Source organism: Piliocolobus tephrosceles, chromosome 3 (assembly GCF_002776525.5).
Source record: "Piliocolobus tephrosceles isolate RC106 chromosome 3, ASM277652v3, whole genome shotgun sequence".
Classification (NCBI taxonomy): domain Eukaryota; kingdom Metazoa; phylum Chordata; class Mammalia; order Primates; family Cercopithecidae; genus Piliocolobus; species Piliocolobus tephrosceles.
The window spans coordinates 52,711,590-52,728,324 of record NC_045436.1 but is presented as its reverse complement, the minus strand read 5'-3'; the positions used below and the strand labels follow the sequence as shown (position 1 = coordinate 52,728,324).

Below are 16,735 nucleotides of genomic sequence, written 5' to 3'. Positions count from 1 at the left end.
TAAATAGTATTCATTTTTTCAATATTGTTTGTACTATTATAATGAGCAAAGTTACTCTAGGGTACATGATCATCAGCAGGGAAAATCCCGACCATGGTTATTTCTGGATACAGCCTAAGTCTCCTTTAGAGCTGGAGGAGACCATTCACAAGGCCAACAGTAGCCAAAATAGTCATTGTCATTTTTGCTGTCTATCAGTGGGCAGCATCTTTATGACTTCTTTTCCCAGGGTCTCCCTTGTTGCTCCTTTTGTTACCAAAACACCAGGGGTTTGGTCTAGGTCCTGTTGTTTACTGCATAGAAAGCCAATCATTGATATAATGCTTATTGCCAAGGAAGAAGGCTTTAATCGGGTGATGCAGCTGAGGAGATGGGATTTCCGTCTCAAATCCAGCTCCCTGGCTGTCGAAAATGAAGGGTTTAATAGCAGGAAAGAAAAAGAAATGTAAAAAAAAAAATGAAAACAGAAATTTGGGAGGAGCAAGGAAGCAATCATGATGAAGGAGGGACCTAGTGTCTCACTGTCTGGATGTAATGATCCGGTGAGTTTCAGTTCTTTGATACACTTTGAGAAGCCTGGTACCTTATTGGGCCTGGTGAGTTTTAAGCTTTAAGACCAGAGGTGGGGGGTCAATTTATATAATTATCTTTAAAAAAACTGTCTATGGGACTTTTGGGCTGGTTTCAATCCCCCTTTTCTAGTTATCAGTTCCTCAATCATGGGGAATCTTGTCCTCAATCTTTCTGGCTTCTTCCTGCTGAAGAGGGGCATCATGGACAGCTCCTTACCATGGGTGACCACGTGGCCACCCAGTAATCAAAGGTTAGTCCAGCACTATAGTTCTCTTCTAAAACATAATATTTCTCTCTCCAGTCCCCCACTTTCATCAAATATAAATCACAGCAGGACTAATCAACCTGCAAGATAAACTTCAGTTCCATAGACTTGGTCTTTTACCCACACAAAGTGCATCAAGAACCATTGTCCACTTAGGCTCATCTAAATTGGCTTCACTAGAACCTCCCACAAGACGTTTCAGTCAAAGCTCTGAGAAAATAACCAGTTCCTTCAACTGGGTTCTGTGATAAAAGTAAACAGGTTGTTAGTAAACATATGCAAAAAAAAAAAAAAAAAAAATATTGCCATGAATTAAGAATACTCACAAATAGTCTACAAATTATGGAGACATTAGGAAGAGAGAGAAATATGCCTCAAATTCCATTTGCAAAAGTATACTCTACATAATATACTTTAAGTATACTTAAAGGCTATAAATACCTCCAGATAAAAAAATTCCCCAGACTTTGAAAAACAAAACAAACCAATCAGTAATATTTCAAACCAAAAAAAACCAAAAATATATATTTTAGTCCTTTATTAGCTCAGTCTATGCAAGAAATTGCTGTTCTCTGCTTCATATTGGGTTAGCAATCTTTATGAACACATCAGCCTTACAATTAGTCCCCTGGAAATTTTCACTCTAATCCAAGGGCACCATCTCCAAAGTTATCAGAAACCTGCATTCAAGAGCCCTTTTCTTGTACTCTTCCAAAGAAACAAGCCCTGGACTGTAGCTGATTGTAAATCACTTTTTGAGAAGGATCAAACTAAAACAACATTCGTAAATTACAAAAGCCTTAAGACAGTCATCATTAAAGACACAGTTGGCAAAGAAATTTGGTTATTTCTGTGGCATACAACAATTTAACCTAATACTCAAAATTATTATTACTGACAACCTATATTAAGATATTAGAATCTTAGGAGTCACACATAATCCTGGAAAACATATTAACGATATATCTATATAAATATAACCCAAAGGAAGCTAAACACTACCATAGATTTGCCAATGCTTCCTGCATAATTCTAACATAACAAGCCAAATAAGCCAAATATGTCTCTCTTGGACTTCAGGAAATGTAATATACAAAAAAGCTAGTTTGTGGTCCAAAGGACTTAATTTGGCACTTAAAATTTTGTTCTTGAAAAGTTTGGCAAATATCAAAGTTTTAAGATATTTCCTATCATGAAATGAGATCACAGGCAACTATAAAATAATCATTAATTAAAATAAAAACATTTACTTTTTGATAGAGAGGATACTCAATTTCCCAAATAAGAAGACCTAATACTTCAGAAAGCATGAGGGCAACTAAATCAGTCTCTTTTTTTTTTTTTTTCTTTTTTTTTGAGACGGAGTCTCGCTCTGTCTCCCAGGCTGGAGTGCAGTGGCCGGATCTCAGCTCACTGCAAGCTCCGCCTCCCAGGTTTACGCCATTCTCCTGCCTCAGCCTCCCGAGTAGCTGGGGCTACAGGCGCCCGCCAACTCGCCCGGCTAGTTTTTTGTATTTTTTAGTAGAGACGGGGTTTCGCTGTGTTAGCCAGGATGGTCTCGATCTCCTGACCTCGCGATCCACCCGTCTCGGCCTCCCAAAGTGCTGGGATTACAGGCTTGAGCCACCGGGCCCGGCCCCAGTCTCTTTCTACTGCATATTTTTCCTGTACTTTACTCAAAAGGTAAACAAAAATCTATTTTACCATTTTACGGTATATTGTTTAAGTTAAAGCTAATTTTTATAACACCATATGAACAAATCTATCCAATTTTAATCATTTTGACTATAAGATTTCCATAACCTATTATAATTTTCTATTAAAGAGCAGATCAATGATCCAAGAAATCCCTGTTATTCTGACACATAGAACCAGATGCTGGCCTTGCATTAGTGTGTTTTTGATACTAATGTTTAATTTATACAAAAACTCTGAACTAATCTTATCCCTCAAAATCAACCCTTATAATCTCACATGCCCACATCTTCCAGGATAGTCCCTGGGCCTAGAGAAATTGAATGATTTTAATTTCTGGCCCTGTGTCTCACAAAATCAGTTCATTTTGGTTTTCATTTTCTCCTGCGACTGAAGATGAGACTTTGGTGTCAATGCTCAAAATTGAGCAGAAGTCAGTGCCTTCTTCAGACCCAGCAGTCAAAGCCCTATAACTTAACAGTACACAGTTTAGTTAATAGAATATTTATACTACCGCCCTGTCATTCTCTCAAACATGTCACAAATTAGAACACTGTGATTTGGGCTTTAGCTGTCACTACCTGCAGCACTTCAAACCACTATATTCAAGTAGTTAAGTTACTCATTCCATATGTCTAATTGCTAGCATTCCAGTGACAGAATTGTGACCAAAAGCATCCTATTCCAGACTTATCAAAGTAAGACAACAAGCTTTTCTCTCCAACATCAAAAAATGGTAAATGCAAATATCAGTTTTGGAAATTTAATATGAGGATAAGTAATATACTTAAATTCACTTAAATAGTGTACAATAAAACAAGGACAAGTAAGAACAAACACACAATAATTTATTTTCAGCTATTTAAAACAGCATCATCACAAATTTCCAAGATTGGTTTCTAGACACAGAACTGACAATTGACTGGTAATGTTCATCAGTAAAATCTTCAAATCGGTGCAACAATTGTACTATTTTGTTTTCAAATACTTACATGAAAGCCCATCAGTGATAAATGGCTTGGAGTTAAAAATCATTAGGAAGTCTCACATTTTTTAAAAAAAAATGTACTACCTAATCCAAGGGAATGTCACTAATGTTAATAACAGTAAACACAACTAAAGTAGTTTGAGAGAAATCCCAATCAATATCATTTCCTTGAGGACAAGACCAATCTTTCCTGAACATTAAAACTTTGTTCCCATATCACAGCTTTTTTAAATTCATTAAAGCAAAAGATCTGAAACGAACTCAAATTATAGATGTAATTGAATTATCTTGGAAATAAACAACATTTAAAAACTTCTATTCTCATGTACTTTTCTAAATAACAAAGTATATAATGCAAAATTTCGTTCAGAACTTATAAAGGTAAGTCTTTTATGTAATTTTTTAGACATGTTAGATCTCTCATAGCTCTGAAGAATATCAGAGGTAAGCAAAAACCAATCAAATTTTAAATGGCTGGTGTCCTCTATCAATTATTGGAGGCTTGACAAAGGTAGCTTAGAAACTTTGGATAAATAAAGAAATAATACATTGTTGGAAATGCATAGGAAACAAAATGACTACTCATAGAAGGAAATAAAAGCCTTCCATTAGAAACTTTAAAAATCAATGGATATATATATATATATGTAAAACTGAGAGGGGAATAAAACAGCAAATAAATAAAAATTAAAACCAAATACAAGCCGAGGGCAGTGGCTCACGCCTGTAATCCCAGCACTTTCGGAGGCCAAGGCGGGTGGATCACGAGGTCAGGAGTTTAAGACCAGCCTGGCCAATATGCTGAAACCCCATCTCTACAAAAATACAAAAATCTAGCCAGACTTGGTGGTGGGCATCTGTAGTCCCAGCTACTCAGGAGGCTGAGGCAGGAGAATTGCTTGAACCCAGAGGGCAGAGGTTGCAGAAAGCTGAGATCGCACCATTGCACTCCAGCATTCTAGCCTAGGCAACAGTGCGAGACTTCATCAAAAAAAAAAAAAAAAAAAAAAAAAAGCTACAAATAAATGAGAAGCCAACCCCAAATTTTTCTCCTCTTAATTTACCTTGTAGGCCACAGTGTCAACCAGAACCTGAAAACAAAAACAAAACAAAAACACACACACAAACAAACAAAAACCAGGATGAATATTTTCTTCCTGATACAAAAGGTAATGCCTTTAAATCCATCAATACCCCTAACATTTTGTACAATTAAGAAACTCACTTTAGGTACATAACCAGTAAGTACTTTAGTGTTAGTACTATCTATACAGAATAGTAAATATAGTGTGAAGCAATACAAGCATGTATGTGAAATTTGGTTCCATGTTAAATCTGGCTTCATGTTTAACTATATTTAAAAAAATAATTACCAAACTTCTAGCACATTTTTAAAATAGTTCTTATTTCACTTTCATTAAGACTAAGAAGTTTAACTATGACACGTTAATTAATCTAATTTATCTAATTTTCTATCATGTTTTAAAGAATACTTTACTAAGTAAACATTTTTAACTTTCTATTTTTCTCTTTTGTGCACAAAGTAGACATACAGAGAAACAAGAAAAAACTGTGTATGACTTACCCAGATTATCTATAACATGCTTGGACTTTCTACTTTGACCTAAATCTTCTTTTTTTATAATCTGCCTTACTAAAAATGCAAGCTCCTGTCCATAGCTTTCTTCACATCTTTCTCCTCTACTCCCTGGTTACTTTCTACCTTGATTCAAAAATAACCTTTTTGAGTCTGTAATTTGAATTAATTGTTAGATAACTTCTGAATTAGACAAAATTGTTCTTTTTCTCACTAAAAACATATTTTCTTTGGCCCATTTTATATACAGAATTATATATTATCTATAATTCTTATCCTTAGAAAGCTCAAATTTTAGTGAAAATGTAGGAAGCAAGAAATCCTCAGCTGCCTATCAGATATTAGCATTTTATAGATGAAAATCATTCCATAATTTTTAGAAACACATTTCCCCATATAATTGTTTTTTAATTGGAAATGACTCAGACATTCAATGAGCATCAAAAATAATTTAAAGTGTATAATTACACAAAAAGTTTACTTACAGCATTTATCTCACTTATATGTTCTAAATGCTTCCATTTCTAACAGCTTATTAGATTATTTCTAAAAACCAATATATTAGATATAGCTAGTCATCATTTAAAAATAGTTATTTCATTGTTAACCTTTATTTATTTATCTTATTCATAGCCAGTGAACATCAGTGAACATAGAAAAACCCTTAAAGTTCACTACATGGGCATTTTCACCAACAACTCAGAAGATTCAGCTGTTTTCATTAAACTAACAACATTACGTTAGTCTTACTTATCCAAAAAATATTACACAAAGATCATTTTGTTTGGTTGGGTTCATAGTTTTATAACCTTTTATACCAAACTGTGATACCTCAAAATATCTAGCAGAGATAAACATAAACCCAGAAAAAAAATGTGTGCTAACAATTCTGAAGAATTTCTGTTTTTATTTTACCAACAATTTTAAAGCCAGCTTATTTATTAAAGGTTTACTTAAGTCATGTGAATTTGAGAAATACTTTGGGCTTAATTTATGACTGCACGTTTGTTTTTAAACCAATTTGGTAGACACAACATATAACACAATAAATGTAAATACATAAACACATCTAGTCATGTATACATACACGTAGACAAAGATCCAATAGATTTTAACTTAGAGCTGTAGCCAGGAGATAACAATACAAACTAACCAGTTTGCATGGCTACACTTTGTTTGCCCTGAGAGTTAATCCAATGAAGTTGTAGATCAAAATTATGGGTAAAGCAGTCTCCATGGCAGTTTGACTTTTAAAGGCTAAATCTTCCCAGGCTGCACAGAACACTAGGGCCAAATAGCACCAAAGAAGAATGTCACATGCTAACCAGGCCTGACACTGTTTAAAAGTATTGGGGCCAAACAGTATTACAAAGGAGTATCAGCTTACTGAATTCTAATTTTCCATAACATATACAAAATCAATCACCAAAACACATTCCAACTGCTGCAACAACTAACCTCAAGAGTGTCGAAACTGAAACAGTCAGGGTGCTTCCCCTCTCCATTGGTTGGGCTTGATCAACCTGCAAACAAAAATTCCCTCAAAATTTCTCTGATTGAGAGGAGCCAATCCCACTGTCTGGTACCCACAAAAGACACTCACTTTCCCGGACACATGACGCACAATTGCAAACAATCCCCATATAGTGTTCATACTGAAACAGTCGGGCACTTCCCTCTCTCAGTCAGTTGGGCTTGTTCAACCAACTAATGATTTTTTTTTTTTTTTAATTTCTCAAGGTGATGGGAGTAGTTCATGTGCCTGGGCCCACAAAGGATGCTCACCTAAACAGATGCAGATGCCAGATTTCAAAGGCAGTTCTTCCTAGGCAATCAGGAATGTATCTGGGGCCAGCTGCAGTAGGAACAGAGAGATACTGAAACTCACCTCTAATCAAAATTGGGCAAGCAGTTGCTTAGGAGGGTTTCTGAGACTCCCTGCCCATGACAACCAAGCCACAAGGTGGGTTCCAGGTCAGGGAATCAAAATCTGTTACTTACACACCAGAGATTTGTTTTAGATCCTGCTGCTCGCTGCACAGAAAGCCAATCACTGATACAACAAATATTGCCAAAGGAGGCTTTAATTGGGTGCTGCAGCTGAGGAGATGGGAGCTCAGTCTCAAATCCATCTTCCTGACTGACTAAAAGTAGGGGTTTATATAGCAAGGAAGAAAAAGAAATGTAACTATATATGAAAACTGGAACTTGGGAGGGGCAAGGAAGCAATCATGATGAATGAGGGGCTTGGCATCTCATTGTCTGGATGTGATGATCTGGTGAATTTCTGTTCTTTTATACCCTTTGAGAGGCCTGATATCTCATTGTCTGGATCTAGTGAGTTTTAAGCTTTAACACCAGAAATGTCAATTTGAGTAATATTGATGTCAAAAGAGTCATGTAATAATAAAATGACAAAGGAATAATCATAATTGCCTATGAGACTACTGAGTCAGTTTCCATTGCTGGCTATCTGCTTACTCCAGCATACCTACAAGGTAACTCTACATTTTGTTTTTAACAGAGCAGATCAAATTTAGGCTGGTCCCACGGTTACAGACACATTAAAGTAGTGCAGCTGCTTTGGAGCTAGCCACATGATCACTAATTAATAAAGGATTTGCTGAGTGAGTGAGAAATAGAGCAAGCATGTGTTATCAATTTATCAGTGGCTCTAGCATTTAATGAAAAAATATATTCCAACTGTTGTGGACAAGAAATGACAAACCTCACCAATAAACCGTGAGGCTAAAGAAAAGGGGCAAGTTTTAGAAAGAAATTAATGTCTATCTTGAAATCAACAATTTCTTATTCACACGACCATGCTAGACATAGCTTTTAAGCAAAAACTCGCAATGAGACACATCTGTCTTAACCACAGTAAAGTTCTGTTTCTGCCTGTGACTAGAATAGTGTTCAGTGATTCTGTTTTAGCAGCTCTCTTAATACAGACATTATAACACTAGACATTTCTTAGTTAGACAAGTAATTTCTCAAAAAAAAAAACCCAATCATAACAATGATTTAATAGTACATCTGTTTTGAGAGGCATTGCAATTTATTTGGTACACTGGTTCCCCATTATTTGTAGGGGATACGTTCCAGGATCCCCAGTGGATGCCAAAGTACTGAAACCTATATAATACTGTTTTTTCCTATACATACCTACCTACCTATGATAAAGGTTAATTTAGAAATTAGGCACTGTAAAAGACTAATAATAATAACTAACAATAAAATAGAACATAACCATATGCTGTCATAAAAGTTATATAAATATGCTGTCTCTCAAAGCATCTTACTATACTGTACTTACAGTGCTTCTTATGAAGATGTGAGATGATAAAATGCCTGCATGATGAGATGAAGTGAGGTGAATGACGTAGGCACTGTGACATAGTCTTAGGCTACTGTCGACCTTGAACACAAGCACTGAATAGCCATAAGATGGCTATTGGGTGGCCAGCAGGTGAATAGCATTTGCAACATGCGTATGCTGGACAAAGGCATGATTCAGGTCCAGGGAAGAATGAAGCAAGATGATGCGAGATTTCATCATGCTACTCGAAACAGTGCACAATTTAAAAAGGAAAAGTTGTTAATTTCTGGAATTTTCCATGTAATATTTTCATACCACAGCTGACTGTGGGTAACTGAAATCAAGTGAAACAAAACCAAGGATAAGAAGGGACTACAATATTATGCCTTTCACAAGTACCTAAAAATGCTATATAAAATGAAGATGCCTGCTGAAAAGTAAAATAGCCATGATTAGGAACGTGATTATGATTATTCTGGAGGCTTTAACTACAAAGGGCTTGTTTATTCAATGTTATTTATGTGACAGATTCTTAGAACATTAACCACCAGATATTTCCCTCTGTTTGACTTTCTCATACAAAATGTGGGGTATTCTGAAGTAAATGCTGTAAAGTTAGAGGGAGAAGGTTAGACAACCTACTTTCTTTGCAATGTCATCTAAGTTGGAAAAATTGGCATAGGGAATAACTGGATAAAAGAAGTCATTCTAGATGAGTGAAGAAATAACAGTGACCATAAGGACAACATTTTTTAAAAGTGCTTTCAGTGCAGTTGCATATTTGTTTCTTAGACTGTCTTTGCTTAATAATTAGCATATAAATGGTCTCAACTAGGATTGGAAGTTAACGTTTCATTAACCTCACTTACAATACCTAAAGGAGGCATCCACATTTAAATTCAGGGAGAAAATTAGTCTAACTAAACTCTGAATATGATAATCTTGAAGCAGCCACAAACACATTGAGCACTGACCAAACATCCCAAGTTTCATTAAACACACACACACACACACACTCACTCAACAAGAATGAAAAAACTCACTGATGCTATTTTCCCAGAGGAAATGTTATGCCCAGACCGTTTATTCCCCGAAGAAGACCACCAGAGTCCAGAGTCAAAGCCAAGCAGCAAGGATCTTTATTACAGGTTCGAACCTGGAGCTCTCACTCACTCGTGAAAGGAGCGGGGCAGGAGAGCTCCCCAACTGGGCTCAGGACAGTGTTATATAGTCTGGGGTAAACAGGCACAGAGTCATTGTACAAACTGGATGTATGATTGGCTGATATTTGAACAAGGCGATTCAGCTTATTATGATTGGTTCCCGCCATTTCTGATACTTCCGTTAATTTTGAAACTCTGATGACGTTTATCAGGGGCTGGCAGGACAGGGCAGGGCTTGTTTTCCCAAACCTGAGGCGGGAAAGCAGTCTCACACAAAGGCAGTTAATCATATTGTGACAGGTTTCACAACGGGTTTAGCAGGTAATACTTAAACGCGTCCTGTGACCCTGCCATGCCACAGAAAAACAGGAACTTACAACATCTTTACAATATGTTTGTGAGAGCAGGACAAAGGTTTAGCGACAGGGTGGAGTGGGCTTGCATCCTGTGCCCTTTCAGAAATATTGAATAACATCTGAATAAATCATCTTCTATTATTGAATTGTGTATTTTATTTTATTTTATTTTACATTTTTTTTTTTTGAGACGGAGTCTTGCTCTGTAGCCCAGGCTGGAGTGCAGTGGCCGGATCTCAGCTCACTGCAAGCTCTGCCTCCCGGGTTCATGCCATTCTCCTGCCTCAGCCTCCGGAGTAGCTGGGACTACAGGCGCCCGCCACCTCGCCCGGCTAGTTTTTTTTTTTGTATTTGTAATAGAGACGGGGTTTCACCGTGTTAGCCAGGATGGTCTCGATCTCCTGACCTTGTGATCCGCCTGTCTCGGCCTCCCAAAGTGCTGGGATTACAGGCTTGAGCCACCGCGCCCAGCCTTTTATTTTTTATAAGTGATATTTTATTCATTTATTTATTCAGTCAAGACAATTCATTCTATCTTTTCATCATTAATTCATCCATTCTTCATTTAACAAATATTTTAAAAGCACCTGCTTTAAGTAAACCACAATTTTATAGCCAAGAGGAGGTGATCTAAAGCAAAGTAAGACCTAGCTCCTATCTTTGTGGGGCCTCCTTTATAGCAGAAAAGACAAGACTACAAACAGGAGAAAATTCAAATGAACATGAGTTTTTAAAATTGAATTTTTATCATGTGATGAACATTGTGTAAAACAACTAATTCTAAGACACATTGGCATGAAACAGAACTTAGAAAAGCACATGGGGAGTTCAGAGAGATTGCTACTCTCCAAGAGGCAGAGTGAAATGGTTAAGAATAAGATCACTCAAACCTCAGTTTGTATCTGGTCTTGGACATTACTTCCCCTTTTAACCTTAGGCAAGACAGTTGATGTCTCATTGCTTCATCCTCCTCATGTGTGAAAAGGGAATGAAATGATAATAAGGGTGCCTACCTGGTAGGGGTGTTGTAAAGATGAAATTAGCTAAGAAATGTGAGATACTTAGAACTGTGCAGTATGTAGTAAATGGTGTAATGTTTTATTTTTCATGTATTATGAACATTTTCCAAAAGGAATAACATTTTAGTTATCTGATATTTCAAATAGAGGGTTTTCTTTTTTTTGAAAAGTGAATTCCTGTTTTCAGAAGTAAAACTAGGTTAGTGATTCACCAGCACTAAATATTTGGTGCCAATTCATGAGGCACTTTAGAATTACAATGTTTGTATTAGAAAAAGTACTGGACTGAGAGTGAAGTGTACCAATGATAATTATAGTTTTATAGAAATAGTTATATGACTTTCAGCAAATTGGAAGTTGTAAATTGTAAACCTCAATTTCCTAATCCATAAAATCAGATGGAGTGTTGTGTATATGTGTGTGTATATATGTGTAAGTTGCAAAGGCATTTAAATACTTCAATAGTGCTTGAAGGCTCATAATGTAATAGAAGACACTTTTGAGTCTTATACTATAAAGATTTGCTCCATGTGCTGCAATTTATGCTTCATAAAATTTAAGAAAGCACAATAATATCTACCAATCATAAAATAGCAGTCTTCTTGAGATTAGGAAAATCATATCTAGCCAGTCATCAACAGAAGTCATGAAAAAGAACTAAAGTTTAATTGAGAAAGTTTATGTAAAAAACTTATTCTTGGATCAACACGAACTCTGTATTTGTATCTCACCTTTGTCTGAAATTTACTTTCTCACCTGCAGGTGAAAGAAAAATACTATCACATTCTTTAAGTTCTATTTCAAATTGATCTACTTAAAGACTGTCATTAAATAGGCAGTAGAGTATAAATTGTATTCAAATTAAAAATAAAAAATGCACAAGTATGTAATTACTGTAATATATACAAACAATAACAAAATATATGAAGTAAAAGGTTTAAATACACTTTACTCCCCATCCCTAGCTACCCAGTATAACTATCACTCCTGCTCTTGTTTTCTGATTTCTAGATAGAATCACTTGGAACCATATGCTATGATTCTGTTCAAACTGATTTTTCTATGTATTTACATGCATATATATGTCCATGTAACCTGCATATTTTCCTCTGTATAAAGGGAGTTATACATTTTGTTCTCTGATGGAAAAATAACACATTGTTGAAGATTCCTAATTATAGCTACAGTAAGCAAATTTCCTATCATTTATTGCCCATTAGCAGTGATTCTTTTCTGAAACAGCTGTATATAATTTTTGCTTACTTTCATTTTTAAGTGTCAAGGCTTCTTTATTGTTTTCCCAATCTATTGCAAATATTTTTTGCCTACGTTGTCAATTGAATTTTATTAGAAGTATATTTCATGGTCCTGTTATTATAAAAAGTTTTAGTTTTACAGGATTAAGTTATCATTCTTTCCTCTAAGGCTACTGCTTATTTTATAAGCCATTTCCTACTTAAAGCTGATAAAATATTATTTTTAATTTTTTACACATATGTATATAGGTATATGTATATGTGTGCATATATTCTTATATATAATATATAAAATATAAATATATATAATTTATATATATAAACTGTATATATATATTTTTAAGTCACCTAGATTTTTTTGTACTAGGTGAGGTAGAATATTATTTTTAGTTTGTTTTCTTTCTTTTCCCACAAAGAATGGCTTATTTTCTGAACATCATTTCTCGTTTCTAGTTCACTCTTTTTGCACAGATTTAAATTTTTATCTTTATCATGTAATAGCTTTTCACCTGAATATGAATAAAACGATTGTTAAGCTCTAAATTAAGTAAGATGATTTGTATTATGTCAAGTTTTTTTAGGTTAAACAATAATAATAGCTTATTGTAGTTTGAATAATTGAGATTTTAAGTGTGAGCAGGAGTGCAGTTTTATAGAAAATCTATTAGAAAAAAAATGCAACATTTTCACAGATTTTCTTGCTGTCAGTGTAACTTACATAAAACTACTTCATAGCATCTAACATGGATCTATATTACAATCCTGAGTAAGAAATGGTAATGTAATTTAGACTACACGCTTAAAAAGTGAAGATCTCATGCTAGAGTTATTAAGTTTTGGCAAAAGGAATATGTGGGTTTTCATGTTATGTGACCTTAAATCAATGATTTTAGGATTCTATGAGGTGAAGTACACAAAGATCTTACAAGTGCTTTCAACACACACACACACACACACAACCCTGTACGTATTGAGTGGGTCCCTAAGACCATCTTCAGGTTCAATGATTCAATAGAAGTACTCAGAAAAGCTATTACATTCACAGCAATGGTTTATTACAGTGAAAGGAAGTCAATTAAAATCAGAAAGGAAAAAGGCACAGAGGTGCAAGTTTCCAGTTTTCTTCTCCCAGTTGAGTCATATAAACAGCACTTAATCTACCCAACAATTGTGTGCGACAACACATAGATAGTATTGCCAACCAGGAAAGCTCATCCAAGGCCTGGTGACCAGATATGTTTGTGGTTTTGGTCTTGTTGGGTCTGCACAGCTGGCCTCATTTACTCAGTCTCTTGCCCCTCCAAAGGTCAAAGTGATACCTCGTGAACCAAGACCCCCACCTTAAATTACACAGTTAGCATAGACTACCTGGTGTGGCCCTAGGTCCCAAGTAAACACAAATACTCTTATCAAGCATGATATTCCAAGAGTTTAGAAGTTATCTCCTAGAAGCTGGTCAAGGACTAATCCTTTCTTTGGAATGTGCAGAGTTTACACAACATAGACCTGCACAGAAAATCGTTAGCTACACAGTGCACAGCTTGTCAACTAAATGGTGATTACACAGGTACTAATTAGGAACAAGACTATGAAACAAACAAACGTATAAACCAAAAAAACAACCAAATGTGCTTTCTACTTTTTAATGCTCTAAAATAAATTTATAAAAAGTATTTGAAAAGATAATCATGGGTAATGTTCAAATTTCAAAACCACAGTGAATAATTCACTATTTCCCTGATATTTTAAAAAATAAATTTTCTCCAACAGTGGAGAAGGCATATTTTGAAAAAAATCTCACTTGTCATTTTCCATACAAGTTGAGAAACATGATGAGCAATTAGTAGATGCAATAATGCAGTGCAATCTTCAGAAACCTCTTGAGGGTATCAGGAAAATATCCTATTTGAATATTGGGAAGTGAGGAAGTCAGTCTGGTCTGATCTATGCAGTTTGGCCTTTGAATACCTAAGGTGCTGTCAATCATCCTTTCTGAATTAGTTTAGCACAGCAGGAATTACTAACTTATGCAAACCAAACTGCTGCCAATAAAAAAAACTATTAAGGAGTTTTGTATTTGCAAAAGACACAATTATTGTCAAGAGGTGTCTCATTGTTTTAAATATATATTTCTAAATATGCTGAGATACTTTTCACACTTTGTAAGTATGCAAAATGTAAAATGCATTTCAGCTATTTAACTCATGTGTTTGTGCTATAAGACACTAAATAAAAAATATTTACTTACTTAATTTGTTTTTCCCTTGTATGTTTTTATACTATGTGAATATAATGGACATTGAAGTGCTTCTATGTCATGTTTGTGAAATAAAAATATATATTTTTCAAAAATAAAAATACATTTTTGAACATAGTTAATAATTGTATTAAAGATGGAGCTCATCAATAAAATGTTAGTTTCTTCAGCATGGCTATGCAAATACTGTAGGCATAAATTTTTATTTATATACTTTAACTTTCTCTAGTAAAGACTTTGATTGAACTGACTGAGATTAAGGGAATTAAATTATCCACTAGTATTTCAGTATATTTCTTTACTATTTTTTGTCACTGAGATGGTTTTTAAAATAGCTAATTTCCAAAAAAAAAAAAAAAAAAAAGAAGAAAAGAAAAGAAAACAACATATATATGTTCTACTGATGATTATGAAAGAATGCTGTATTAGGAGTATATTTTTTGAAATCTGTTCAAAATTAACTGTATACTCTTAATAATGATCAAATCCCTTTGAATAAAAGGAAACAAAACATTCTAGAAGTTTTTTTATAAATGTAAAACAAGTTTATAGGATACTCAGTTCATATGGCAGATGCATTTAAAAATATTGTTGAAAAGTATTGTATGACTGCAGGGTAATGAACAAGGTGTCATTTTCCTTGGTGATAGTTACCTGCTCATTCTCCTTCACAGTAAAAAAAAAAAAAAAAAAAAAAAAAAAAGTCCAAGTAATTCAGTATTTCCCCAACTATTAGGAAGGCAGTAGAACATGACTGTTAAGACATAGGTTTTGGAGTCAAATTGGCTAGATTCTAATTTTGCCTTTACCAATTCCTAGTTGTAAGACTCCAGAGTGTGAGATACTAATAGCATGCGAGTATTATGGATTTTTGAGGATCAAATGAGCTAATGCATGAAAAGAACTCAGCATAGTACCTGTACTTTATAGGTATTCAATAAATATTATCAATTATTATCTTTGTTTTGGTTTATTAATTCAAAGAACCTTCATTGTAGATCTTATCTTTGGTTTGCTTTATTAATTCAAAGAACCTTCAGCGTATTTAGAGAATAAACATCAATTGACCCTAAAACTGTTTTGAATAAATCTCCATAATGGAAACAATATAGTGCTGTATATTTTCAGAATTAGTGTATTGTCTATATTAGCACTCACCAATCTAACGTTGTGCAAGGAAGGAGAGATGTGTGTTAACCCATACCACCACCACAGTGGCCACATGTGACTACTGGGCACTTTAATATAACAAGAGCAACCAAAAAACTGAACTTTTAATTCCACTTACTTTTTCTTTTTTTTTTTTTTTTTTTTTTTTTTTTTTGAGACTGAGTCTTGCTCTGTTACCCACGCTGGAGTGCAGTGTTGTGATCGCGGCTCACTGCAAGCTCTGCCTCCTGGGTTCACGCCATTCTCCTGCCTCAGCCTCCCACGTAGCTGGGACTACAGGCGCCTGCCACCACGCCCGGCTAATTTTTTTTTTTTTTTTTTTTTGTATTTTTAGTAGGGACAGGGTGTCACTGTGTTAGCCAGGATGGTCTTGATCTCCTGACCTTGGTATCCGCCCTCCTCGGCCTCCCAAAGTGCTGGGATTACAGGAGTGAGCCACCGTGCCCGGCCTCCATTTACTTTTAATTAACTTAATTTAATTAGCTACATATGGCTAGTGGCTACAGTATTTATGGCACAGGTCTATATGCTTTATTTAAGTAAATTTCTCAGCTAAACCTAGATATTTCTAGCTGTCACTGCAAAGCAGAGCACACTCAATTGAACTTGCAGTAAGGAAAACAATATCCTAGTTTGTTTGGAAGTCTCTCTCTAGACATAAGAGTAGAGTTTTTTCACTGTTCATCTTTAGATCAATAAAAACTTGATTTCATTTTGAGATCCTGGCTTGTCAAAGCAGAGCTAACAGAAACCTCTCAAACAGGCTATCTGCTGACACTGGCTCTGAAATTCTACATGGAAACTGTCATCAGATTCAGGCCAGCTAGTAGCAAGCAGATTCTATACCTTGGTGAAAGAAAATAAAGAGGAGAATAGCAGTCAAGCTCTGGATTTTCGGGGACCAGGATGCATAACAGAGGGAGGTTCAAAATGTCTTCTGTGTGGCTTCTAGGAGCAGTTGAAAGTCTCCATCAGAATTCTCTGCATTAAAATATGGTCCCCCTATTATTAGTTTTTAAAATGTCTGTGATGCTTTCCATTGGCCAAATCCAACTAAAAGCCAGAGAAGATGAGAAC

At 35.2% G+C, this 16,735-nt stretch overlaps 1 long non-coding RNA gene across 1 annotated transcript in view; it reads right to left on the bottom strand.

Annotated features, from left to right (window-relative positions):
- The window catches only part of LOC111551931, a 76,704-nt gene extending 67,089 nt beyond the window's left edge, over positions 1-9,615 (bottom strand). The window contains exons 1-4 of the long non-coding RNA XR_002734508.3: positions 9,481-9,615; positions 6,904-6,973; positions 6,577-6,641; positions 4,586-4,612 (exon numbers count right to left, since the gene is read on the bottom strand). This is a non-coding gene — a long non-coding RNA (uncharacterized LOC111551931). The remainder of the gene's footprint in view (positions 1-4,585; positions 4,613-6,576; positions 6,642-6,903; positions 6,974-9,480) is intronic.
- Positions 9,616-16,735: the final 7,120 nt, after the last annotated feature.